This window comes from Neoarius graeffei, chromosome 13 (assembly GCF_027579695.1).
Source record: "Neoarius graeffei isolate fNeoGra1 chromosome 13, fNeoGra1.pri, whole genome shotgun sequence".
NCBI lineage: Eukaryota > Metazoa > Chordata > Actinopteri > Siluriformes > Ariidae > Neoarius > Neoarius graeffei.
In genome coordinates, this window is record NC_083581.1 from 582,501 (window position 1) to 610,000 (window position 27,500).

Below are 27,500 nucleotides of genomic sequence, written 5' to 3' on the forward strand. Positions count from 1 at the left end.
CATGTGGGCACCCATCTCCCTCTCACGCGGGCACCGGTCTCCCTCTCACGCAGGCACTGGTCTCCCTCTCACGCGGGCACCGGTCTCCCTCTCACGCGGGCACCGGTCTCCCTCTCGCGCGGGCACCGGTCTCCCTCTCACGCAGGCACCGGTTTCTCTCTCATGTGGGCACCAGTCTCCCTCTCACGCGGGCACCGGTCTCCCTCTCGCGCGGGCACCGGTCTCCCTCTCACGCAGGCACCGGTCTCCCTCTCACGCGGGCACCGGTTTCTCTCTCATGTGGGCACCAGTCTCCCTCTCACGCGGGCACCGGTCTCCCTCTCACGCAGGCACTGGTCTCCCTCTCACGCGGGCACCGGTCTCCCTCTCACGCAGGCACCGGTTTCTCTCTCATGTGGGCACCAGTCTCCCTCTCACGCGGGCACCGGTCTCCCTCTCACGCAGGCACCGGTCTCCCTCTCACGCAGGCACCGGTCTCCCTCTCACGCAGGCACCAGTCTCCCTCTCACGCAGGCACCGGTCTCCCTCTCGCGCAGGCACCGGTCTCCCTCTCACACAGGCACCGGTCTCCCTCTCACGCAGGCACCGGTCTCCCTCTCACGCAGGCACCGGTCTCCCTCTCGCGCGGGCACCGGTCTCCCTCTCACGCGGGCACCGGTTTCTCTCTCATGTGGGCACCAGTCTCCCTCTCACGCGGGCACCGGTCTCCCTCTCACGCAGGCACCGGTCTCCCTCTCACGCAGGCACCGGTCTCCCTCTCACGCGGGCACCGGTTTCTCTCTCATGTGGGCACCAGTCTCCCTCTCACGCGGGCACCGGTCTCCCTCTCGCGCGGGCACCGGTCTCCCTCTCACGCGGGCACCGGTTTCTCTCTCATGTGGGCACCCGTCTCCCTCTCACGCGGGCACCGGTCTCCCTCTCACGCAGGCACTGGTCTCCCTCTCACGCGGGCACCGGTCTCCCTCTCACGCGGGCACCGGTCTCCCTCTCGCGCGGGCACCGGTCTCCCTCTCACGCAGGCACCGGTTTCTCTCTCATGTGGGCACCAGTCTCCCTCTCACGCGGGCACCGGTCTCCCTCTCGCGCGGGCACCGGTCTCCCTCTCACGCAGGCACCGGTCTCCCTCTCACGCGGGCACCGGTTTCTCTCTCATGTGGGCACCAGTCTCCCTCTCACGCGGGCACCGGTCTCCCTCTCACGCAGGCACTGGTCTCCCTCTCACGCGGGCACCGGTCTCCCTCTCACGTAGGCACCGGTTTCTCTCTCATGTGGGCACCAGTCTCCCTCTCACGCGGGCACCGGTCTCCCTCTCACGCAGGCACCGGTCTCCCTCTCACGCAGGCACCGGTCTCCCTCTCACGCAGGCACCAGTCTCCCTCTCACGCGGGCACCGGTCTCCCTCTCACGCAGGCACCGGTCTCCCTCTCACGCGGGCACCGGTTTCTCTCTCATGTGGGCACCAGTCTCCCTCTCACGCGGGCACCGGTCTCCCTCTCACGCAGGCACTGGTCTCCCTCTCATGTGGGCACCAGTCTCCCTCTCACGCGGGCACCGGTCTCCCTCTCACGCAGGCACTGGTCTCCCTCTCACGCGGGCACCGGTCTCCCTCTCACGCGGGCACCGGTCTCCCTCTCGCGCGGGCACCGGTCTCCCTCTCACGCAGGCACCGGTTTCTCTCTCATGTGGGCACCAGTCTCCCTCTCACGCGGGCACCGGTCTCCCTCTCGCGCGGGCACCGGTCTCCCTCTCACGCAGGCACCGGTCTCCCTCTCACGCGGGCACCGGTTTCTCTCTCATGTGGGCACCAGTCTCCCTCTCACGCGGGCACCGGTCTCCCTCTCACGCAGGCACTGGTCTCCCTCTCACGCGGGCACCGGTCTCCCTCTCACGTAGGCACCGGTTTCTCTCTCATGTGGGCACCAGTCTCCCTCTCACGCGGGCACCGGTCTCCCTCTCACGCAGGCACCGGTCTCCCTCTCACGCAGGCACCGGTCTCCCTCTCACGCAGGCACCAGTCTCCCTCTCACGCGGGCACCGGTCTCCCTCTCACGCAGGCACCGGTCTCCCTCTCACGCGGGCACCGGTTTCTCTCTCATGTGGGCACCAGTCTCCCTCTCACGCGGGCACCGGTCTCCCTCTCACGCAGGCACTGGTCTCCCTCTCATGTGGGCACCAGTCTCCCTCTCACGCGGGCACCGGTCTCCCTCTCACGCAGGCACCGGTCTCCCTCTCGCGCAGGCACCGGTCTCCCTCTCACGCAGGCACCGGTCTCCCTCTCGCGCGGGCACCGGTCTCCCTCTCGCGCGGGCACCGGTCTCCCTCTCGCGCGGGCACCGGTCTCCCTCTCGCGCGGGCACCGGTCTCCCTCTCGTGTGGGCACTGGCTGTGACCAGAACCGAGAACTTTCTGCCAATCAATTGTTAAGGTTCTGTCAGAGATCCTGAAAGTCCCCATGGAAACCTCTCTGATCACTGCAGTATTCCTGGCTGTTCCACAGAATCTCCAGATAACTCCGTGTGCTAAAAATATAATAAGCTTCACCGCCTTGATGGTCTGAAAACGCGTCCTGCTTCAGAGGAAGGAAAATGCTGTGAAGTTTTCTACCGAGTGGCTTTTTTTTGTCTTATGCAGGAAAAATGGATGCAGCTGAAATTTTACTTCCATGAACACGTCTTCATTTCCGTTGTCGGACAGATCGGACATGTTCAGACTGTAATGATGATTATTCACCATGAATGTGAAGATGGACGTGATCTATAAGTGTTGTGGTGCAACAGGGAGGGAATTCTGATGGTGTGAGCTCCTCGCCTCCTGCCCCTCCGCCCGCCCACCCGCAGCAGTGCTCCGCCTGACGTACACCTTAATGTCGGACCTCTCCTTTTTTTATTTCATTTATTGTGCGTTTCTCTGACCCCATCGCAGTAAGCCCTCCACCCCACTCCACTTTACTCTTTTATTAGTGTGACTGTGCAAACAATCATGCCATCACTATTACTGTTTTATTCTTCTTCTCATTATTATTATTATTATTATTATTATTAAAAAAGACAAATTTTTCATCATGCTTCTTATCCTATAGTTTTTGAGATACTGACCTCCAACCAACCTGAACTTGTCCGTCCTGTCTGGGAAGAGCATGTAGCTTGTATACAGCTTTTGGAAAGATGCATTCATTCTCTCGTTTTTCTGCCCCCCCCCCAAATGAATGAAGTTTCAGAATCAAAGTCGCCTGGCTCGATCACGCTTCATCAGAGAGACACCAGACTTCATTTCATACCTTCACCCAACTCACCTGACACACATCCATCCAGCTATCTGTCGTGAGCTGCACTCATCTTTTTTTGCGTGTGACGGAGCAATCACTCCTCACATTTTCTTGCAGAAATGCATCTCTAGTTAATGTCACAGGACAGAGTGCCAAAAAAATATATTTTTCCCCCCTGGACTCCACCCTGGACAGTAGCTCCTCCCACCTACCTCCATGAAGTTGCCACCCCATGTGATCAGAACGTGAATGGAAGTATTTCAATTCATTTGTGTACGCAAAATAAACACACGTGCATCATTCATGGGGTAGTGAGTGATATCATGCTCCAAGAAAATAATATTCAATAACTTAAATAATTATTTTTTTTGTGCACAAACAAACCAAAAATCTTTTATTCACCTTTTTATCAATAGGGGGTCTCAACTTCACGGAGGTCCTCCACCTCACACTCGCAGAAGTTTATTTTTCTGGCAGACTTGCCGCTTGTTTTTGCCATTTTTCCTGAATCTGGAGAGAGGTGTAGCCCTCATTAGCATATTCAAATTGGTGTAATTAAGGGGAGAGGGGGTGGAGTGCTGTTCTCATCCGTGTGAGCTCAGCTTTTCCAGCTGTGTGCGAACACGACACTGCAGTGTGAATTCTGCACCAGAGGCTCCTGGGCAATACGACTAAACCTCAAAAAACCAAAAGTGTCATTGTACAGAAAAGCGGCGGCTCTGAGGGGCACGCAGCGCTCTGTTCACACACGGACAAACAGCGCAGTGCACTTTACTCTCTCTGTTGTTGACCGAGTCAGCGAAGAGCCAGAGTGAATCGCGGGTGGATCACTCTGCTCGACTCCTTTTTGGACTGTGTCCGTCTCTTTGCCTGCTCCACTGCTGTTCCCAACAACCGCCCGATCGTTACCCATGGATCCCTGTAATATCTCCCGCTCGGCTTCGCGAACAGGACCTTCTTTGTGATTGCAGTGTTGTCAGTTCTACATTATGCGCAATGTACTTCAGATATTGTGAGTAAATGAAATGTCCGAGGGGTATCGTCTTCATGATATTCTGGATTTCATCATTTGTGTAGAGAAAGCTGTAAACTTCTTCTGAATCTTCTGATGCTTTCTTTCTTTTCCACCCTCCTTCTACCATGCTCCGTAGTATCTGGTGCCAACAAACTTCAAGTCTATTTAGTTGTTGTTCGTTAGGAAACCGTGCTTGTGTACCATAAATTAACCGCGATCACACACACGCGCTTCCAGGATTTTCCGTCTTGTGCACAGTGTTGTCCGTTAAGACCGTGCAGAGCTCACTGGATTCTGCATTTGCCCTGGCCACACGCATTTCAGCGAAACGTCCCTTTTCCTCAGTTGTTATCATTTGCCCTCGGTACATGAATTCTCTGACATTTTCCACGACTTGACTGTTAATGCTGAATAGTGTTGGCTGTTTTGCAAGATCGTCATCATTAAATACCTGTGTTTTTATCTTCTTGAATGAAATGTGAAGCCCAAATTGTTGGCACACATTATCTATTATGGTGAGAAGTTGCTGTGCCTCACTCGCTGTTTTACAGAAAAGAGCAGCAGCATCTGCATGAAGCCTCCAGCTGATTATCTCCACCCCACGCGTCCTCCCACCACGCCGCTGCTCCCCGGCGGTGCACACATACGGCATACTGAATTCGAGATCGATAGCCCAGCCATCAGGAAAGGCTTTGTCAATTTCATAGGTGGCCACTTTCAGAACGCAGTCAAAGTACACACGCGACAGAAACATGTCGAGATTATAATTAATAATTATTATAATATTTATAACTGTTGAGAAAATAATCACTCCGAGAAAAAAAATAGCTTCAACTGTAAGTTTCCCCTCCTGGGGGGGGGGGGGGGGGGGGGGGGGGGGGGGACGGACGGACACAGACAGAGAGAGAGGGAAAGACAGACAGACAGACAGACAGACAGACAGACAGAGAGAGACAGAGAGATGGAGAGAGACACAGAGGGGGAGAGAGAGAAAGACAGACAGACAGACAGAGAGAGGGAGGGAGAGAGACAGACAGAGAGAGAGGGAGAGAGACAGACAGAGAGAGAGGGAGAGAGACAGACAGACAGAGATGGAGTGGGGGGGGGGGATTACCCCCAGAATCTTGTCAGGTGTCTGATCCGAACTCAGGCACTGAATGAGTCAGAAGTGCCTCGTGACCCCGGTGATAAACGACAGCGGTGTGTTCCGGATCATCGACAGACACTTCATCAATAAAATACAAAAACTGTTCCACACTTTCACTTCAATACATTAAATGCAAACTGCTGGAAAGAGACAAAAAATGGTGGAGTTGGTGATTTCAGACGGCGTTGGGATCTTCTCTGCTCAGCAAATCCTGCATGTTCTCAATCTCCAGCCCGGCCGGGCTCCAGAAAACTGCATTTCATTTCATTTCATCCGCTTACGAGTACATCTTTTACTTACAAAGAAGAGGGTTAGGGTTAAAAGAAACAAAAAACAAACAATCACTACCAATTCATTTCTGTTTACTGACACAAAACCAAAATGCTGGAATCCCCGGAGCGTTAATGTGCTTTTAATAATCAGTTAAACAGGTTAAAAACGCTCGACAGAGCTGAATGTGCTGACTGGACTCAGGAGCTCCATGTTGTCATGGTAACGCATGTCTACAGCGTGAAATCGCTCCATCCATGTGTTCGGCTGTTTGTCCGACCATTTCATCACAACACACTTCCAGCACATGACCTTCAGTATTATTTACCTCTCGCTCACAGAACATTCTCCTTCTCTGACCCGATTTATGAAAACGCTCGGTAATGTTCCTGTGTGACTCGCCGAGTAAAGAGTGTGTGTGTGTGTGTGTGTGTGTGTGTGTGTGTGTGTGCACAATGAGGAAAGTGCTGATAAAAGTTAGGGGTTTAAAGTCAGAATAAAGTGGTTAAATTCAACCTTTTTACTCCTGGAAATTATTAAAATAGGTCATTAAAATGATCAATAATTATCAACATTAACTGAAATGAAACATTTTATTGTGATAATATTTTCAGCTGCATCACCGAGTCCTCGGGTAACAGAACCCGCAGTTGTGCACAGCAGTGAGGCTCCACTCACCAAAAACATTTCATCCAACGGGACAAACGGTGAGACGCGATTTAACTCAGAAAATGTTCTGGATGATTTTTGTCTCAGCTCCAATCACACTGTCCGTAAAAACACGTACAGATACAGGTTAGCTAATGTCAACTCCACACCCAGGGTTCTCATGAATTTAACCCGCTGGCAGCTGAGCGTGTGTGTGTGTGTGTGTGTGTGTGTGTGTGTAAGGTAGGGGGTACAGCAAGGGGGAACATTTCTGAAAACTTGACACTCCTGAGAAAGAAATTCAAGAAACCCTCATTCAGGCACAGCCAGAGATCAGGAATGTGAAATACCCTCTGGCCGGACGTGTGTGTGTGTGTGTGTGTGTGTGTGTGTGTGTGTGTGTGTGTGTGTGACTGTGGGACTCTCCCCCCCAATAGATGATAAAAATGATCTGAGATTCTTATTTAATACTTTAGTAAAATTAACTAAGAATAAAACCACCACAGAAACAGACACATCTTCAATACGCAGTAGTGACGACGTCATGAATTTTTTCCAGTGGCAAAACTGAAAATATCTGACAAAAAAACTTAGATTATTAATTTAAAACCAGACAATCTGATGAGTCACCCTGCAGTTAATAATATAACTGTATCAGATCAGCAATTACAATGTTTTACTCCCCTTCAAGAAACCAAACTAATTCCATGAATTTCCACATCACAATATTCAACTTGTGCACTACAGTAGCTCCCTCACCTACACGTCTATTCAAACAGATAATACCTGGAGTAACTGAACCGCTTCTAAAAATAATAAATTCTTCTCTCACAATTGGCTATGTACCCAAATCCTTTAAACTAGCAGTTATCAAACCCCTGATTAAAAAACCTGACCTTGATCCCTGTCAGCTGTCCAATTATCGGCCAATATCAAACCTCCCTTTTATCTCCAAGATCCTTGAAAAAGCTGTGGCACAGCAGTTATGCTCATATTTACATAGGAATAACATCCATGAAATGTATCAGTCAGGATTTAGACCTCATCATAGCACAGAGACAGCTCTGGTTAAAGTAGTAAACGACCTACTGTTGGCGTCTGATCAGGGCTGTGTCTCGCTGCTTATTAATAATGCATTGATCATTTCATTCTTCTGGATAGACTAGAAAACATTGTGAGAGTGAAGGGAACGGCCCTACCAGAACTAGAAAATATGACCCCATCACTCCTGTCTTATCCACACTGCATTGGCTCCCAATCACATTTCATATTGATTATAAAATACTACTATTGACCTCTAAAGCACTGAATGGTCTCACACCACAGTACCTGAGTGAACTTCTGCTCCTCTATGACCCGCCACGCCTACTTAGATCAAAAGTAGTACATCATATACAGTGCCTTGCAAAAGTATTCACTCCCTTGGTGTTTGTCCTGTTTTGTCACATTAAAAGCTGGAATTAAAATGGATTTTTGGATGGTTAGCACCATTTGATTTACACAACATGCCGACCACTTTAAAGGTGATTTTTTTTTTTTAAATTGTGACACAAACAATAATTAAGATGAAAAAACAGAAATCTGTAGTGTGCATAAGTATTCACCCCCTTTCGTATGAAACCCTTAAATAAGAGCTGCTCCAACCGATTCACTTCATAAGTCACATAATTAGTTGATTAAGAGCCACCTGTGTGCAATCAAAGTGTCACATGATCTGTCACATGATGTCTGTATAAATCAACCTGTTCTGGAAGGACCCTGACTCTGCAACACGACAAAGCAAGCAACATGAAAACCAAGGAGCCTCCAAACAGGTCAGAGACAAAGTTGTGGAGAAGTATAGATCAGGGTTGGGTTATAAAAAATATCCCAAACTTTGAATATCCCAGGGAGCTCCATTAAATCCATTATAGCAAAATGGAAAGAATATGGCACCATTACAAACCTGACAAGAGAAGGCCCCGCCCACCAAAACTCACAGACCGAGCAAGGAGGGCATTAATCAGAGACGCAACAAAGATACCAAAGAGAACACTGAAGGAGCTGCAGAGATCCACAGCGGAGATGGGAGTATCTGTCCATAGGACCACTTTAAAGTGCACATCACGGGTAAATTCAGGAGCAAGATCAATGTAATTCTCCTATTTTATATTAAACTTTGGTCAAATATCTGTAACATTCTGCATTCTCTGTAATTTTTTTTACCTTGTGCAATACCAGAAAAATTCATTTGAAATCAAGCCATTTGAGGTGAATTGGTCCGCCTCTGAAAAAACCTGGCATTTGGATTTCCCGGGAAACATTGATTTTCGGGTGGCACGGTGGTGTAGTGGTTAGCGCCGTCGCCTCACAGCAAGAAGGTCCTGGGTTCGAGCCCCGTGGCCAGCGAGGGCCTTTCTGTGTGGAGTTTGCATGTTCTCCCCGTGTCCGCGTGGGTTTCCTCCGGGTGCTCCGGTTTCCCCCACAGTCCAAAGACATGCAGGTTAGGTTAACTGGTGACTCTAAATTGAGCGTAGGTGTGAATGTGAGTGTGAATGGTTGTCTGTGTCTATGTGTCAGCCCTGTGATGACCTGGCGACTTGTCCAGGGTGAACCCCGCCTTTCGCCCGTAGTCAGCTGGGATAGGATCCAGCTCGCCTGCGACCCTGTAGAACAGGATAAAGCGGCTACAGATAATGAGATGAGATGACATTGATTTTCATGACGTCGCGTGCGGAACGCCTCCCTCTGAATCCTACGTCAGCGCTGTTTTTTTATGAGAAAACGACCTGGTGGTTTTCTGCAAATTTCTTCAATGTTATCGTGTAATTATTAAAATGGTTAACAGATGTATCGTAGGAGGGTGTAGCAACACCAATCATGATGGGATTAGTACTCATCGTTTCCCAAAAGACAGGACAGTGAGAGAGAAATGGGAACGCTTGGTCTACACAGGCTGTGCACTGAAACTGTGCAAAGCTCGCGCAGCCTGCTGGCGCTTCCGCAGATAACGTCACGAATCTGGCTCCAGACTCCGTTGGGGTTTTTCCAGATGCGTTTTGTTATTTTTTTCTGCTGTAGACAGATGACCTTGTGCAAAATTATCCTTCTAGATGAGTGTGTAAAGGGACAGACTTTCATATAAAAAAACCCCACAAAATTGGTCCAGAATATGCACTTTAAGCCATACACTCCACAGAGTGGGCGGGGCTTTATGGAAGCATGGCCAGAAAAAAGTCATTGCTTAAAAAATCACGTTTGGAGTTTGCCCAACAGCATGTGGCAGACTCCCCAAACACATGGAAGAAGATTCTCTGGTCAAATGAGACAAAAATTGAACTTTTTCGCCATCATGGGAAATGCCACGTGTGGCACAAACCCATCACCCTTAGAACACCATCCCTATAGTGAAGCATGGTGGTGGCAGCATCATGCTGTGAGGATGTTTCTCATCTGCAGGGACAGGAAAGCTGGTCAGGACTGAAGGAAAGATGGATGGCACTAAATACAGGGCAATTCTGGAGGAAAACCTGTTTGAATCAGCCAGAGGTTTGAGACTGGGATGAAGGTTCACGTTCCAGCAGGACAATGACCCTAAACATACTGCTAAAGCTACACTGGAGTGGTTTAAAGGGAAACATTTAAATGTCTTGGAATGGCCTAATCAAAGCCCAGACCTCAATCCAATTGAGAATCTGTGGCATAACTTGAAGATTGCTGTACACCAACGCAGCCCATCTAACTTGAAGGAGTTGGAGCAGTTTTGCCTTGAGGGATGGGCAAAAATCCCAGTGGCTAGATGTGCTAAGCTAATAGAGACATAAGCCAAGAGACTTACAGCTGGAATTGCAGTAAAAAGGTGGCTCTACAAAGTATTGACTTGGGGGGTGGAATACTTATGCACACTCCAGATTTGTTTTTTCTTCTCAATTATTGTTTGTGTCACAATAAAAACAATAATGTGCTCCTTTAAAGTGGTCGGCATGTTGTGTAAATCAAATGCTGCTAACCCTCCAAAAAATCCATTTTAATTCCAGCTTGTAATGCGACAAAACAGGACAAACACCAAGGGGGTGAATACTTTTGCAAGGCACTGCAGTGAAGGCTACATCAGGGGGCGGAGCCTTTTCTTACAAAGCCCCACTGTTATGGAACAGCCTTCCAAGTAGTGTTCGGGAATCAGACACAGTCTCAGCGTTTAAGTCTCGGCTGAAAACAGATGTGTTTAGTCAAGCCTTGTGTTAATGGTGTTTATGAGGTAAAGGAGTAGATCTGGAGGATCCTCAGACAGAGTGTTTTGGTAAACTGGGATGTATGGATGCTGTCATAGTTCGTCTCGCCGGAGTCCCTGCTTGTACTCAGTGCAGAATGTACACTGTTCTTAACCAATGTGTCACAAAGAGCATATCTAACTCTCTCTCTCTCTCTCTCTCTCTCTCCAGTGGTGCTGAACCTCTCCTGCTCTCAGACCTGCCTGATCCATCCTGATGCCCGACTTCTGGCTGGAGTCTCATCACATCGCTCCTGTGGAGGTCGGCCCCCATATGGACAGTCTAAAGACACACTTGGAAGACGCTCTGGACACTTACAGTGTTGCTCTGATGGTTTTGGGCTCCAATCCCCAGGAGAACTTTAGGACTGCAGTTGTCATGAACAGTTTTACACTCAAGTCTCCATCAGTGAACAGTTTATAACTTCAACAAAACAGACTTCCTGTTAAACTATAATGAATTTCCTGGTGACACAGTTGTACTTTGTGACTCTATAGGACACAGTTATAGATGTGAGTTATATATAATCACGCTGTCTGTTATCACCCAGATGGGGATGGGTTCCATTTAGAGTCTGGTTCCTCTCAAGGTTTCTTCCTCATGTCGTCTCGGGGAGATTTCCCTCACTACCATCACCTCAGGCTTCATCATTATGGATAAATTTATACATTTGTATGTTTAAAATTTACATCCGGAAGTTGTATATAGTGCCCTCCACAATTATTGGCAGGCCATGGCTGAAAGCTTAAAGAAGCATCCATGGGCCCAAAAGGTCACTGGTTTGATTCCCTGAACCAGTAGGAAAACATGCCGACTGCTCTGGGTATATGCAGAGGCGGAAAAACCCGGGTGCAGAAAGTAAAAACCCTGCCACATTTTTGCTCCAGCCAATTCAATGAACCAGCTGATCCTAATGACCACATGCCCTTCGCCAGGCTGAGGAGCTAATTGGTGAAATCACCTGTGTTGAGAGCACAGGCAGACGGAAAACCTAAGCAGGACTTTTACTTTGTCAATCCAGTTTTTCCACCTCTGGGTATATGTGTGTGTGCTCATTGCTCACGTGTGTGTGTGTGTGTGTGTGTGTGTGTGTGTGTGTGTGTGTGTGTGTGTGTGTGTAAGAACAGTATGACTAAAAATGAATGAAATGTGAGCTGCTGCACTTTGTCCCCTGGTGTTGCTTTTCCACATGAGGTTATGGTACGGGTATGGGGTGGTTCCAAATCGGAATCCAGAACTATCTGTACTCTGCTCGAGATCTTGTTCCTCAGTATGAAACGGTACCTGTGAAAGTGGGTGGAGTCTCTGTGGGGTGGGGTGTAATGACATCATTTCCCACATGGTACTAGTGTTACAGCAAACACTGTGGAGGAGTCCCAGGTGTGTGTGTGTGTGTGTGTGTGTGTGTGTGTGTGTGTGTGTGTGTGCGTGAGGTCAGGTCAGTGATGTATTATGGATCGGAGGATAAAATTTCTACCCAAGTTTCCAAAACCTCTCGTGTTCTGTTTCCAAAGACAACAGTGATAAACACCCCCCCCATTACTCCCCGCACTGTCTGCTGTAAATACGTTTATACGTTTTGGTGCACAAGAGAAAAAGCACAGACTTAATCAACAACAGAGAAAACCTCAGCCATTTCAATTAGTCTCTCACTCACTCACTCACACACACACACACACACACACACAGAGAGTTGCCTCTCCCTGGAGAAGGTCATGGCTCGACTTAAGATTGTTTGGTTTCCCGTTGAGCAGAGGAAACTCCACTGATTACGGACAAAACAATCTGTACAGAAATAGAATTCTCTTTCTCACAATCTGTCTCTCTTTCAATCTGTCTCACTCACTCCTTGCACTCTTAAAGCTATAATTACTGTTTTTTTTTCTGAGTGACAACATCCCTTTTCACATTCATCTCTCGCTTCTCACTCTTTCTTTCTTTCTTTCTTTCTCTCTGTCACTGTCTCGTTCAGAACCATGGAGGCTTGCCTGCCATCCCATAAATGCTGGTTACCATGGTGATCCCTCTGGGTATGAGGAAGGGGTCTATAAAAACACAACAAAGAGAGAGAGAGAGAGAGAGAGAGACTCTTCCTGTTTTAGACTCGCTCCCTGTTTCCTGTTCTAGCGTGCAGCTATTTCTGTAGCTGTGTTTTTATACACACACACACACACACACACAGCGCGCACACACACACACACAGCGCACACACACACACAGCGCACACACACACACACACACACACACACAGCACACAGCGAGAGAGAGCAAGTGAGAGAAAGAAAGACACAGAGAGAGAGAGAGAGAGAGAGAGAGAGCACGAGACAGAGAGAGCGAGAGAGAGAGCACGAGAGAGAGAGAGAGCGAGAGAGAGAGAGAGAGCACGAGAGAGAGAGAGAGCACGAGACAGAGAGAGAGAGAGCGAGAGAGAGAGCACGAGAGAGAGAGAGCACGAGAGAGAGAGAGAGCGAGAGAGAGAGAGAGAGAGAGAGCACGAGAGAGAGAGAGAGCACGAGAGAGAGAGAGCGAGAGAGAGAGCACGAGAGAGAGAGAGAGAGAGAGCGAGCGAGAGAGAGAGAGAGAGAGAGCACGAGAGAGAGAGCGAGCGAGAGAGACAGAGCGAGCGAGCGAGCGAGAGAGAGAGAGAGAGAGAGAGAGCGGGGGAGGGGGGGGATAATGGCCAGAAGACACTTAACCAAGGGGAAGTGGGCAAGCAGAAATGAATGCATTTTAAAAACAGCACCCAGACTCACACTGACCCTACGCCCTACAAAGTGCACTACTTTGTGAGTGCTGTCTAAAAGCATAATGGAGAAAATCCAGCCTACTTCCTCAATCCCACAGTGCACTGCAGCTTCAGGTCCCTATGAGTGCAAAGTCAAAGAGCCAAGGGCACAGCAAAGAAGGGCACAGCAAAGAAGGGCTCAGTGAACAAGGGCTGAGCAAAGAAGGGCTCAGCGAACAAGGGCTCAGTGAACAAGGGCTCAGCGAAGAAGGGCTCAGCGAAGAAGGGCTCAGTATACCCAGTCAGTATGGAACGTGTCCCGGTTCTGGTGCTGGTCTGCAGAATTTGAAGCAGAATTTGATAATTTTGTATCTTAAACTGATCATGTCCGTTACACTGCACTCCGCCCCTCACTCCTGAGACTCCACCCACTTCATCTGCTACTGTTCTGTCATGAGTATGGGTGTAACGATTCGTTTTAACAACAATTCGATTCGAATCACGATTCGTGGTTGCCGATATGATTCAAGGACGATTTTGGTTCACTTAGAACGATACGGTCCGAATCGATTCAGTGACTTGAAATCGATTCAGTAACTTTTTAGCCAAAAATTAACCCAGTGTGGCTGAAATAAATATGTGGATACTGGACAGTGCAGGTGAAGTTTTCTAGATTCCTGCTGTTTCTTGTAAGGGAATCAGGTAGACTGTAATTATGGATATAAACAACAATTAGTGGCAAATGCATTGACATTTTATTTGAATTAAGTGCAACCAACACTTTTGGTTGAAAAAAATAATAATAATAATACTTCTAAAACTTCTGCTTTTGTTTTTCCAACACAAAAATATTACAATATAATCCGAAGCGTTTCCACACACTGGACTGTAATGCCGGTTTGAAAATTTGCCGCTCGCCGGCTTCGCCTCTGCTATCCGCCATCATGCTGTGTTTTGATTTGTGCTGCTGCTGGTGCGTGACGATGACGTCACAGACAGGCAGACTGAATCGGTAACGTTTAACGCCTTTATCATTAAAAGTGCTAAAAAAACACATCAGTATAAAGTCTGACGTGCTTAAATCCAATGCGTTATTTCCTAGTATCGATACAATCGATTGATTACCTTTTAAAACGATATTAGATCGATGTATGTCGTCCGGAAGGCCAACTTGCCGAGCACAGATCGTTGTAGTTGGATTGTAGGAAAATAAATCGATGAATCGATGTAGTGGATGAATCGTTACACCCCTAGTCATGAGAAACAGATTCAGGACTCGGAGTACAGATGGTTCTGGATTCAGATTAGTAACTATCCCGTACTCCACCGTCTATTAATAATAATAATAAAACACAAGCAACTGTGTGTGTGTGTGTGTGTGTGTGTGTGTAACCAAGAGAGTCTCTCTCTCTCTTTCTCTCTCTCTCTCATTTCTTGCTGTTGCTAAATTGACCTTGTGTAAGACAGGATCTCCAATTATAGACCTTTCTAACCACACACACATCCACCCTCTGTCTCACTCTCTGCCTGTCTCACTCTCTCTCTGCCTCTGTCTTTTTCACTTCATTTTATCTTTCTTTTTATCTCCGGCTCTGTCTACAGTAAATGGTAAGCTTTAAACACACACACACTTTATCGGAAATGCTCTGTGACCCATATTCGAAGTAAAACCTCAACGCTCTGAAAATGTCAAAATGTCACTGCAAGTCCTGCTACTCTGTGTGTGTGTGTGTGTGTGTGTGTGTGTGTGTGTGTGTGTGTGTGCCCGCTTTATTGTTCTGAACACCGTGTCCATTTAGTGGAGAAAATACTGACTGGTGTTTATTTGAACAGGAGACGGACGATGAGAGAGAACTGATCGTTTTCCTCGAACAGCACATCCTCACGGCTTTATTCCTTTTACACCACAGCAATTTTTCCCTTTTTGATGTTTATAGTTACAGTGGATAAAATAATATTTTTTTACATCAGAAAAACCTGAGACCACGATAAATAATTTCAAAACTTTTCCCACCTTTACTGTGACCTATAACCCGTACAATTCAACTAAAAACCAAACAAATCTGTTCGGGGGAAAAACATAAAAAATAAAAAATGTACAATAATCTGGTTGCATAAGTGTGTGCACCCTTAAACTAGTACTTTGTTGAAGCACCTTTTGATTTAATTACAGCATTCAGTGTTTTTGGGTCGGAGTCGATCAGCCTGCCACATCCAGACTTGGCGATATTTGCCCACTCTTCCTTGCAAAAGCACTCCGAACCTGTCAGATTGCGAGGGCGTCTCTTGTGCACAGCCCTCTTCAGGTCACCCCACAGATTTTCAGTTGGATTTAGGTCTGGGCTCCGGCTGGGCCGTTCCTAAACTTTTTTGGGGTCATTGTCGTGCTGAAAGATGAAATTCATCTTCAGCTTTCTAGCAGACACCTGAAGGTTTTGGGCCAAAATTGACTGGTGTTTAGAACTGTTGATAATTCCCTCCAGCTTGACTAAAGCCCCTGTTCTGGCTGAAGTAAAACGACCCCAAAACACGATGCTGCCACCACCATGCTTCACCGTGGGTATGGGGTTCTTTTGGTGATGCACAGTGTTGTTTTTGCATCAAACATACCTTTTGGAATTGTGGCCAAAAAGTTCAACTTTGGCTTCATCAGACCAGAACACATTTTCCCACACGCTTTTGGGAGAGTTGATGTATTTTTTTGCAAAATTTCACCAGGCCTGGATGTTTTTCTTTGGAAGAAAAGGCTTCCATCTTGCGACCCTACCCCATCGTCCAGACATGTGGAGAATACGGGAGATTGTTGTCACATGTAGTACACAACCAGTACTTGGCAGAAATCCCTGCCGCTCCTGCAGTGTTGCTGTCGGCCTCTCGGCCGCCTCCCTGACCAGTTTTCGTCTTGTCTTTTCGTCAATCTTGGAGGGACGTCCAGTTCTCGGTAATGCCACTGTTGTCCCATATTTTCTCCACTTCTTGATGACGGTCTTCACTGTGCTCCATGGTATATCAAATGCTGTGGAAATGTTTTTGTCCCCTCCTCCTGACTGATCCCTTTCAGCAGTGAGATCCCTCTGACGCTTTGTAAGCGCTCTGTGAACCCTGGCTTTTGCTGGAGGATGCGACTGAGTGAACGTCTGAACTTTATTTGGGGTTAATCAGAGTCAGTTTAATTGATGGCAGGTGTGAACCCAAAAACACTGAATGCTGTAATTAAATCAAAAGGTGCTTCAACAAAGTATTAGTTTAAGGGTGCACACACTTATGCAACCAGCTTATTGTACATTTTTTATTTTTTATGTTTTTCCCCCGAACAGATTTATTTGGTTTTCAGTTGAATTGTACGGGTTATAGGTCACAGTAAAGGTGGGAAAAGTTTTGAAATTATTTATCGTGGTCTCATTTTTTTTTTACATCAGAAAAACCGATCATTTTAACGAGGTGTGTAAACTCTTTATCTCCACTGTACATTTAACAGGTTACTTCCTGTTCTCACTGACGTTATAACAGCGATAAACGGCCGTTCCCTCACCAGACTCTCTTTATTCTCTCTGAACGTTAAGAAGACAGAAACCTGCAGCTTGTTCCATCGTGTTCCTGAGAAACTGTACAGAAGTGTAAACTCCTGTGTCTTTACAGTTCCAGCTTCACCTTGGAGTGCTCCACAGCGTTCACACTGGAGACTCCTTCCAGAAACATTCAAGGTGCATTTGGTAAGATTTGTGAAAAATAGGTCTCTAGCAGTTAAATCGGTGGCACTGAATAAGATTCAAATCATTATTAATTAATTGACCCCGCCCCCATTTCCATCCATGTACACAAAGCTCCACCCCTAAAACTTATGGTGGTACACCTCGAGTTAGCATTAGCATGATATCACTCTCAAGTGCACTTGAACCTTCAGCTGCTTGGAAGCATCTTCTGTACTGACAACTTTATAAACATGGAATTTCTCATCATAATGAGGGTGTTGACAGCATTGGGGGCGTGGCTATAAAACAAACAACTGGCCAATCAAAAGTCAAAGAAAAATTCTGGACTGGAAGGCAGGTTTCCAAACTGTTTTTTCTTCAGTGATGTAATAGCTGAGAACGTTAGCGCGTGTTCTGAGACAACGGCTTAAACTTTGATTTTTTTTTATCAATTCGACATAATTTTCCAGATCATTTGTATTAAAATTAGAGACAAATAAATATTTTAATAAACATCTCTTTATAGAAAATGTCACCATATTATTCTGAATCTGTTTATGTGGAGCGTCTGCTGTACACGTCCCTGTGAATGAGCTGTTACCATAGAAACGATAACGTATTAGAACATAAGCATTAATATGCAGTGGTGCGTGAAGGTTTGTGAACCCTTTAGAATCTTCACACAAACCCTAAAAGTCTATAAAGACAATTAAATAAAAGAGACAAAAATATTATACTCGGTCATTTATTTATTGAGGAAAATGATCCACTGTTACAGATCAGTGAGAGGCAAAAGTATGTGAACCCCTGGGATTAACAGTTAATCTGAAGGTGAAATTAGATTCAGGTGTTTTCAGTCAGCGGGGAACGATCAGGTGAGTGTTCACGCTGTTTTATTTAAAGAACAGAGATCTATCAAAGTCTGATCTTCACAGCTAGATTCCTGAGATCCTCAGAAAAAGAGCTGTTGAGGCTCATCAGGCTGGAAAAGGTCACAGAACGTCTCTAAAGAGTTTGGACTCCACCAATCCACAGTCAGATAGATGGAGGAGATTCAGGATCACTGTGACCCTCCTCAGGAGTGGACCAACAGACATCACTCCAAAAGCAAGGCGTGTAAGAGTCCACGAGGTCACAGAGGAACCCAGAGGAACTTCTAAGCAACTGAAGGCCTCTCTCACATTGGCTAATGTTCATATTCATGAGTCCACCATCAGGAGAACACTGAACACCAACGGTGTGCATGGCAGGACTGTAAGGAGAAAGCCACTGCTCTCCAAAAAGAACATCGCTGCACAACTGCAGTTTGCTAAAGATCACGTGGACAAGCCAGAAGGCAATTGGAAAAGTTTTGTGGACGGATGAGACCAAAATAGAACTTTTTGGTTTAAATGAGAAGCGTTATGTTTGGAGAAAGGAAAACACTGCATTCCAGCATAAGAACCTTATCCCATCTGTGAAACATGGTGGTGGTAGTATCATGGTTTGGGCCTGTTTTGCTGCATCTGGGCCAGGACGGCTTGCGATCATTGATGGAACAATGAATTCTGAATTATACCAGCGAATTCTAAAGGAAAATGTCAGGACATCTGTCCATGAACTGAATCTCAAGAGAAGGTGGGTCATGCAGCGAGGCAGTGACCTGAAACACACATGGTGTTCTACTGAAGATGGTTAAAGAAGAATAAAGTGAATGTTTTGGAATGGCCAAGTCCTGACCTTAAAGGTCTGATGACATCTTTGACATCTTTGGCGATGTTTTATAACATAAAAAGTAATTCCCGATGAGCCATATATTAATTCACGAAGGCGCCTATTTTACAAGTTATGATAAAAAACGCAGCTATTTGGGCAAATTTGACGGGGCTGCAGCACCCAGGAGACGAAGGAGGAGGAGGAGCTATATGACGTCAGCGAAAGAACCTTCCTCCTAACTTACCAGTTTGTTGTTGATGCGAGAGGTGTTCAGTTTATCATTATTAGTATTATTATTAGACATATATATATATAGTTATTATGCCTTCGCGTTGTGTTGCCGGCTTTTGCTCCAAAACCCACAAGGATGGGGTAAGTTTATTCAAGTTTCCCAGAGATCCCGAGCTGCATGCGAAGTGGGTGAAGCAAGTCAGGCGCACTCGTGACAAGTGGGAGCCCTCACCAACATCTGTCCTGTGCTCTGAACACTTCGATTTGGATTGTTTTGACACCCTTCCCAGCTTAAAGGAATCTCTTGGGTGTTCAGTTCAGCACAAACGTGTGCTGCTACCATCAGCAGTGCCTACAGTATTCCGGAGGGGGTCGACTAGTAGCTATGCCGGATTCAGCAGTCGCCTGGGACAAGCTGACTCCTCCAAAGACAGTCCTCCTGTCAGAACATGTGTTGAGAAACGACATAAGATAAAGGTACGTAGAGCTATAGAGTGCTCCGACATGATGCTAAAAATAGTAACCATGCGGTCTGCGCGGCCATCTTGGAAGTGACTCGCTCCAGAGCGCTCATAGAGTACACATCATAGAGTACACATTCATGATAATCATAAATGTAATCATAAAGTCGGCGTGATATCAGTCATGTATTTGCTTGTGAAAGCTTGCGGCTTTCATGTAACTGCTGCCTAGCAACGAGAGGCAAAGGGTAAAGAGGGTAGGCATCATAGATTCTATTTGGAAGAGATCAATACACGATTGCTTAAAAATGAGGTATTTTAACAATTTGCATCTGTTTTGTGATTATCGTGACACTTGTGTGTTCTATAGAACTGTATGTCTTATCAGCACATCGAGGATCTTCCACCGGAGGCTTTCGCAAGTACTCGTAGCAACACTACACTTTACCCTTTGCCATGCGTTGTTAGGGAACGGTAGCAAGTACCCCGATGACCGACTTCAAGAATATGTAGAAAAAATTTAGAAATTATACTTTCCAAAAGTCATTTGAGCTTAGTGTATCGCATTTCCATTTATATTGTAGGTTCTTGCTGATGTTTTTGCGGAGTGTGACGCAGCTGCTGAATCAGAAGCTGCAGAGTTTGTATGTATTAGTTGTGAACATTCACATTATTATCAATCTCATTTATTTAAAATCAGATAAAATCATGCCATCATGATCACTGCTTAAAGTACCAGTATTTGGTTGTTGAAGAGCTAGCACTAGAGAGTTCACCGGCGTTTTCATGCGCCATTTCCATTGAGTAGAACCAGAGTAGAACAGCCAGCGAACCGCAGCGTGTTCTCCCGCTGACGTCACAGCATGGCCGCGAGCCACGGACCCAGTTTTCTTGGGCTGTGCAATTAAAAGTTGGATATTCGCGTAACAACAGCTTCTTTTCACTTAATTATAACAGAAATCTAACATGTTTGCCATGTTGTATAGTTTATTTAAGAAATTGCATAGAGTCATGTTCGTGTCATCAGTACTTTAATCCAGTAGAAACGTGTTGTGAGCAGCTCATGTGAGGAAAAACACCACCATCCCAGAGCTGAAGCTGCTCTGTCCAGAGGAACGGGATCAAACTCCTCCAGGACGATGTTCAGGACCTGATCCACAGTTACAGCAAACGATCAGCTGCAGTTATTACTGCACAGGGAGCTCACAGCAGATACTGAAAACAGGGGGTCACATACTTTTGACATTCAGTGATCTGGATCATTTTCCTCAATAAATTAAAATAAATAAATGACTCAGTATAATATTTTTGTCTCATTTGTTTATCTTTATCACTTTATCTACTTTTAGGACTTGTGTGAAAATCCGATGTTTTAAATCAAATTTATGTAGAAATACAGAAAATTCTACAGGGTTCACAAACTTTCAAGCACCGCTGTAAACCTGTGCTACTGTCAGAGCTGCTGTTACAGAAATTAATCAACACCTTCCGACCAATGAGAGTGGAGGATCTCAGTGTGGTATAAACATTAATAAACACCCGCACTCGAGCAGTGGGTCTTGTGATTCGGCGAGGTCACATGATCGTTTCCACTCTGTGTAGTTTGCGTGTTAAAGGGAAAGTGGGCGGGGCCAGACGTGAGGCGGATCTGAGCCATGAGCTTCCATTTAAATAAAAGGAACTGCGAGTCAGACGTCAACCACATGTGAGACAAATATAAATGTTAAATTAAAAAAAAAAGAGCTGATGATGAATTTTAGGCAAAAACCACAGACAGACAGACAGACAGACAGACAGACAGACAGACGTGAGAATTATGAGTTTAGAAATTCCTCTTTCAAGTCTAATTTTTAGACATTTTACATCACAACGAATCAAAACAACAATGAGGCTCAGCAATGAAGTCCATGAGGAAGTTTGGCTCCGTGGTGCACAGGGGATCGGCGTGTCGTTTGGAACACAGCCCAAAAAGGGACGCCGTAAACGCAGCTGATGAAGATGATTTAGTTTCAGTCACACAAAAGGAAACACAATCCTCACCAATGACATCATCACCACCGCTATTGTGTTTGTCTCGCCATCAACCCGCTGCATCAACCTGATCCCCCGTGCGCGTGTGTGTGTGCGTGCGTGCGTGTGTGCGTGTGTGTGTGTGCGTGCGTGTGTGTGTGTGCGTGCGTGTGTGCGTGCGTGTGTGTGTGCGTGCGTGTGCGCGTGCGTGTGTGTGTGCGTGTGTGTGTGCGTGCGTGTGCGCGTGCGTGTGTGTGCGTGCGTGTGTGTGCGTGCGTGTGTGTGTGTGTGCAGGCTTGTGTACTTTACAGCAGTTTTTTTACATTAATTTATCGATGTGTTGTTTTTCTCTCGGGTCGAGTCACTAACACACTGAGATGTTCCTCATCTGTTTGACTTTCACACTAACGCTGTTCCTCACCACTAAAACACTGAACTGGCTGTTTTTCACGACGGTGTGCGAAAGGGAAGACGCTGCCATGTGACCGTCACGTGATCTGAGCTCCACAGTGGTGGACTTGAGCGTGCTGCAGGTTTCTGTAGGAACTGTGTTCATGTGTTCATGCCGTGTCTGACTGCTCTGTGCTGTGCACAAGTGACACTGTGTAAGAAAGCGCTGATTTCGTGTTCAGGCTGCAGAGCTCAGACACGCAGCACACTGATGCCTGCTGCTTTCATGTTTCATTGTGAACAGGAAACTTACAGGAAACAACACACACACAGCGTTTATACATTTCCCTGTGTGTGAGAGACACATCTGAGAGAGTCACATAAGCTTGTGCGACACGTTACTGTTCCTACACAACAATGTGTTGCCACAATATCTACTGATGTTTATGGCTCATTATATTATACACTTACTGGCCACTTTATTAGGAACCCCCCATCCCCCTGCAGTTCTGTAATCAGCCGATCCCTCGATGCGTCAAATCCCACAGATACAAATCAGGAGCTTCAGTTAACGTTCACAATGTTCAAATATCAGAACGGGAAAAACTGATCTCACAGTGTGACTTTCTTTCTGTCTCTCACTGTGGTATGGGTGTCGGTTTGAGCCAGATGAGTATGAGGTTTGAGTATTTCAGAAGCTGCTGATCTCCTCCTGGGGTTTTCACACACAACAGTCTCTAGAGTTTACACAGAATGGGGCAGAAAACAAAAAACACTGAGTGAGTGAGCGACAGTTCTGTGGGTGGAAACAAACGCCTTGTTGATAAGAGAGGGTCAGAGGGAAATGGACAGGAAGGATATAGTAACTCATATCATCACTCTTTACAACCGTGGTGAGCAGAAAAGCATCTCAGCAGAAGAACACATTGGGTTCCGCTCCTGCAGCCAAGAACAGGGATCTTAGAACCAATGACACGTTCCTATTAAAGTGGCCGGGGAGTGCATTATTTTTATATATTATAGATTTTTATATTTTCAGACTTCTACAAAATCATCAGAGCACAGCTCATCACTTAAATAAACCACAAAATCTCAGTCTTTTTCTCCTCAAAAAACAGCCGATGAACCAATCTCCATGCGAGTCTGCACAGGTGTTTGAACTCTCAGATACGAACTGAAACCACCTGGAGTCACGCCCAAACCGGCCAATTCGATGTCCTACAGTTTCACTTCAATAGATTAAATGCAAACCGCCCGCTGAAACGCTCCCTCACGGACAGGCTCTCGGATCGTTTCCCTCGATAACGAAGCGTGTTCGAGTGACACGCAGACGGCGATCGTTTAACAGGTGTGCGGGTCGGCCGCACCATCGACACGTGACACAACAGAAGGAGTGTGGAGAGAGAACACGAGCTGTGTTTCCCACACGGCTGAAAGACACCGGCAGTGGAAGCCAGCAGAGGGAGCTGGGGTTACCTGCGTCCACGAGAAACAGTCTACCTCCTGACTTCAGCGGACACTGGAGTCTTCTCCACTCGCACTGCTCAGTAAATCACGCGTTATCGATCAGCGACGACCCCAGGCTTCAGAACAACAGACTCTTTTCCGTTTACGAGTACATTTTTTTACTTACAAAGAAAGAAAGAAAGATTACCAATTCATTTCTGTTTACTGACACAAAACCAAAATGCTGGAATCCCCGGAGCGTTAATGTGCTTTTAATAATCAGTTAAACAGGTTAAAAACGCTCGACAGAGCTGAACGTGCTGACTGGACTCAGGAGCTCCATGTTGTCATGGTAACGCATGTCTACAGCGTGAAATCGCTCCATCCATGTGTTCGGCTGTTTGTCCGACCATTTCATCACAACACACTTCCAGCACATGACCTTCAGTATTATTTACCTCTCGCTCACAGAACATTCTCCTTCTCTGACCCGATTTATGAAAACGCTCGGTAATGTTCCTGTGTGACTCGCCGAGTAAAGAGTGTGTGTGTGTGTGTGTGTGTGTGTGTGTGTGTGTGTGTGTGTGCACAATGAGGAAAGTGCTGATAAAAGTTAGGGGTTTAAAGTCAGAATAAAGTGGTTAAATTCAACCTTTTTACTCCTGGAAATTATTCTTGCTTTCTGTCGCGGAGAATATTTTGAGTTCAGTAATGTGGAATAAAATCTATCAGTGTGTGTTTCACTCAGCTAACATTACACACGCACAGTATATAATTAACAATCAATCAATCAATCAATCAAGGTATGGCTCATATCTCTATAGCAGTGATGGGATCTGAACTCGTTGTCAGGGTGCAGGCACTTACGGATGTACAGTACGGTATGTGCAAGGGAGAGCCGGGTAGCAAAGAGGAAACGTAGCCAAATCAGCAATCAGGGCAATAAAGAGGAGACGATAGGCATAGAAGTAAAGAGATAGTGAGGGTCAGGAAAACTAGAGGCAGGCAGAGATAGAAAGGCTTGGTACGACTGGGTAAACTCACAACAATACTTCACGCTGACGCTGAGAGTGAGACAGGCTTCAGTAGCGTGGCTGATTGCATGTGAATGAGAGTCAGCTGTAATCAATAAGCCGGTCACAGGGGGCGCTGTGGTTCTTGGCCAATGTAGTTCTGAGAAGCCATGTTTGTAGCTCGGCTAGAGCTGTCGCTCTCAACACCCTTACGGACACTCATAACCGTCAGGCCACTGACGCAGGACTCTGAGCGCTGAGGCTGAATGTGTTCTTTTCTCCACACTTACGACATGAAGGTAATAATAATGACGCAGAGGCCAATCGATAAGGGCGCATTAAAAACCAAACTAAAACCAGACAAATAGACAATAGAAGTGTTGAACCTCCGTCAGTGCTGGGATGTAAATTCATAACCTGCTGGTCAGTAAGACAGAATTTTGACCTGCTGTGTGGAAATGAGATAATAATAAGGTGGAAGTTCTTACCGTGCTGAGTTTGGGTTCTACAGCAGGATGTGAAGAACAAAACCCATCTGTAGAGAACAGAAAACATTTCACATTCAAACGTTTAGTTCAATAATGAGCAAATCTCAGATCTGCTCTCTCCAACATCAACTACACTCAGACCAACTCAACAAAAGGAAACGCCGGCCTTGTTCGTATAGTCGCATTAACACGTGTGTGTGTGTGTGTGTGTGTGTGTCATGATGCGGAGAGGAGGATTATGGGTAAGCGTGGGACACAGAAATGCAGAGACAGGTTTGTGTACTGGTAGAACATCAGGTGAGAGTGGATCAGCTGGTTGAGAAACACGAAGGGATTTGAAAATGAGAGCGCTGTGATGAGACGCTGTGGCATTTCTGCAGGTTTAATCAAATTCAGATTAATATTGTTTAGAGTAATACTGTATAAATACATACGAAATGTGAAAAATAAAAACACTAAAACGTAAATGAGCATCCAGAACCTTCTGTCTCCTGAAGATGATCTCATGCTCTGAAACGGTGTCTGTTCTAAACCTCCACACAGCTGGAGACGGAGGCAGACGCAACGCAGTGTGTAAATCTCATCTAAATCACAGTGTGCGAGTTTCTCAGAGCGGTGACTTTAATAAAGACGTCTGCCTGATGACCAAACTCTCACTGAACACCGAGTGGAAACCAACACCAGCGGCTTTCTCTGGGGTTCAGGTTTTACTCCACACACAGTCAGATGATCCTCTTCTTCTTCCGGCTGCTCCCGTTAGGGGTCACCACAGTGGATCTGTTCCGCATATTTGATTTGGTGTAGGTTTTACACCGGGTGCCCTTCCTGATGCAAACCCCCAATCTATCCGGGATTGGGACCGGAACTCAGCATGCACTGACTTGTGAAACCCCAGTAGCTGAGGATTTTACCCAATCTGCATGTCTTTGGACTGTGGGGGAAACGGGAGCGCCCGGAGGAAACCCGCACACACAGGGAGAGCATGCAAACTCCGCACAGAAAGGCCCCTGTCAGCTGCGAGGTTCGAACCCAGAACCTTCTTGCTGTGAGGCGACAGTCAGAACCACTACACCACTGTGATGGTCTCATTACTGTATAACGTATTTATTTACAGAACATTACAGTCATTATAAAGTGTTAATATAAACGTATGATATAGGGGGCATGTTTATAATGGCTGCGGTTCATTATAATGTCCAGTTTATTCCTGCAGGATCTCACACACACACACAGTTTAGTGCTTTTATTTGGATCACAGCACAAGAAAGATCCACAGAGCCAAACATTACTGGAAACCACTGCAGATTTGTAAAAGTGATCATTCAATTAATCAATCCAACAATATCTATGGAAAAATATGACATCTCCGTCTCCAAATGGACAAGCGACCTATTATGGCAGATATGGAACAGTACTTCGCCAGTCTCTTTGCAGTTGTTTTTCATAGCCCACATAGTTGCATTCCTGATAGAACAAGTTTGTGTACATGTCCAAGACTCCCAAATACTAGAACAACTAGTTTACATTGAAATCCAAGGCCCATGATAGTATTGATAAGTGGCTGGTATTTCAACATTTTATAATTAAAGCATGTGTCCATATACAGATCAAAAGAGCAACCTACTTCCACAATTATTGCTATTCTATTGTTTTTGTCTATGATGGTTATATCTGGAGTGTTTGGGAAATTGTCTAATAGTACATTAGTAATGTCAGAGTTAAACCACGCAATTTGCACAGCACTATGTTTATACATACCGGTGGGCGCTTCAGATGTTCCTTTAATGCTATCTGCAATTATGTCAACCAATCGGTCATGCCTAGCTGTATAAAGGCCCTTGTAAAAATGACAGCCATTAAGGACATGCTATTGTTTCGTTTTCACGAGTGGAGGTATGGAGAATACAGTATGGATCTTGATTGGACGGATACCAGGTGGCTAGATTATATTTTGTTGGGAGGACTTGAAGGCGAGCTTTAATGGCAAAAATTAATATATCCTCTCCAACAGTAAAATCAGACAGCACAGAGTGGGATAGTGCATGATCTGCAAAGGCCAACCCTGCCAGTTTCCCTTGCAGTTTTAAGCTGGTCCAATGTTGAGCGTTCTGTGATCGCGCCATCTGCAGGATGAAAGCCCGCGCACGTTTTGCAGGCAGTTCTTGTTCCCTGCCGTCTTGTATGTATGTTGCGCAGGGGTAGATGAGCGGATCTGTTATGATGTTGTCGTTAGGTGTTATTTCTGCACCGTCTAGTTTGGCCCACCGCAAATGTATGTTTATGAGGTTACATAGATCATTTAGATCAAGCCAATCTGACCTCACACCAAAACCAGTTGCTTTTATGTCTAATTTGCCGTTATCTTTTTTCCGGAATCCAAGGAACTGCGCGTCACCATGTGTGACTGGAACCTTGCGTTGCTCCAAGTGCTGAAACACTGAGGCCCGGGCCATCTCCCTGATGCTCCGATCGTCATTGGCAAGCATGTTAAGAAGATGGTTGGTTCTGGTGGTGATCTCACACACACACACACACACACACTTCACTCTCTCTCACACACTCCCAATAAACACACAGTGTCGTGATGTAAACCACAGTAACTCAAAAGCCACACCATCTCCAGCTGTGGATTTAAACACGGGCCCTAGGGCTGTGCTGATAGATGATGCCATTGTCCATCGACGATGGCGGTCATCCATCACGATGGAGAGCCACCATCGTGATACCACGCCCCCTCCTGTCATAATCATGCAT

General features: G+C 46.3%; 1 protein-coding gene across 2 annotated transcripts in view; it reads right to left on the reverse strand.

Annotated features, from left to right (window-relative positions):
- Nucleotides 1-27,500, reverse strand: part of hdac7a (histone deacetylase 7a) — a 159,597-nt gene that overhangs the window by 81,833 nt on the left and 50,264 nt on the right. For both annotated transcript variants that reach the window (XM_060937070.1, XM_060937069.1), the window contains exon 2: nucleotides 24,747-24,793. The gene's annotated coding sequence lies outside the window, so the exon portion shown is untranslated. The remainder of the gene's footprint in view (nucleotides 1-24,746; nucleotides 24,794-27,500) is intronic.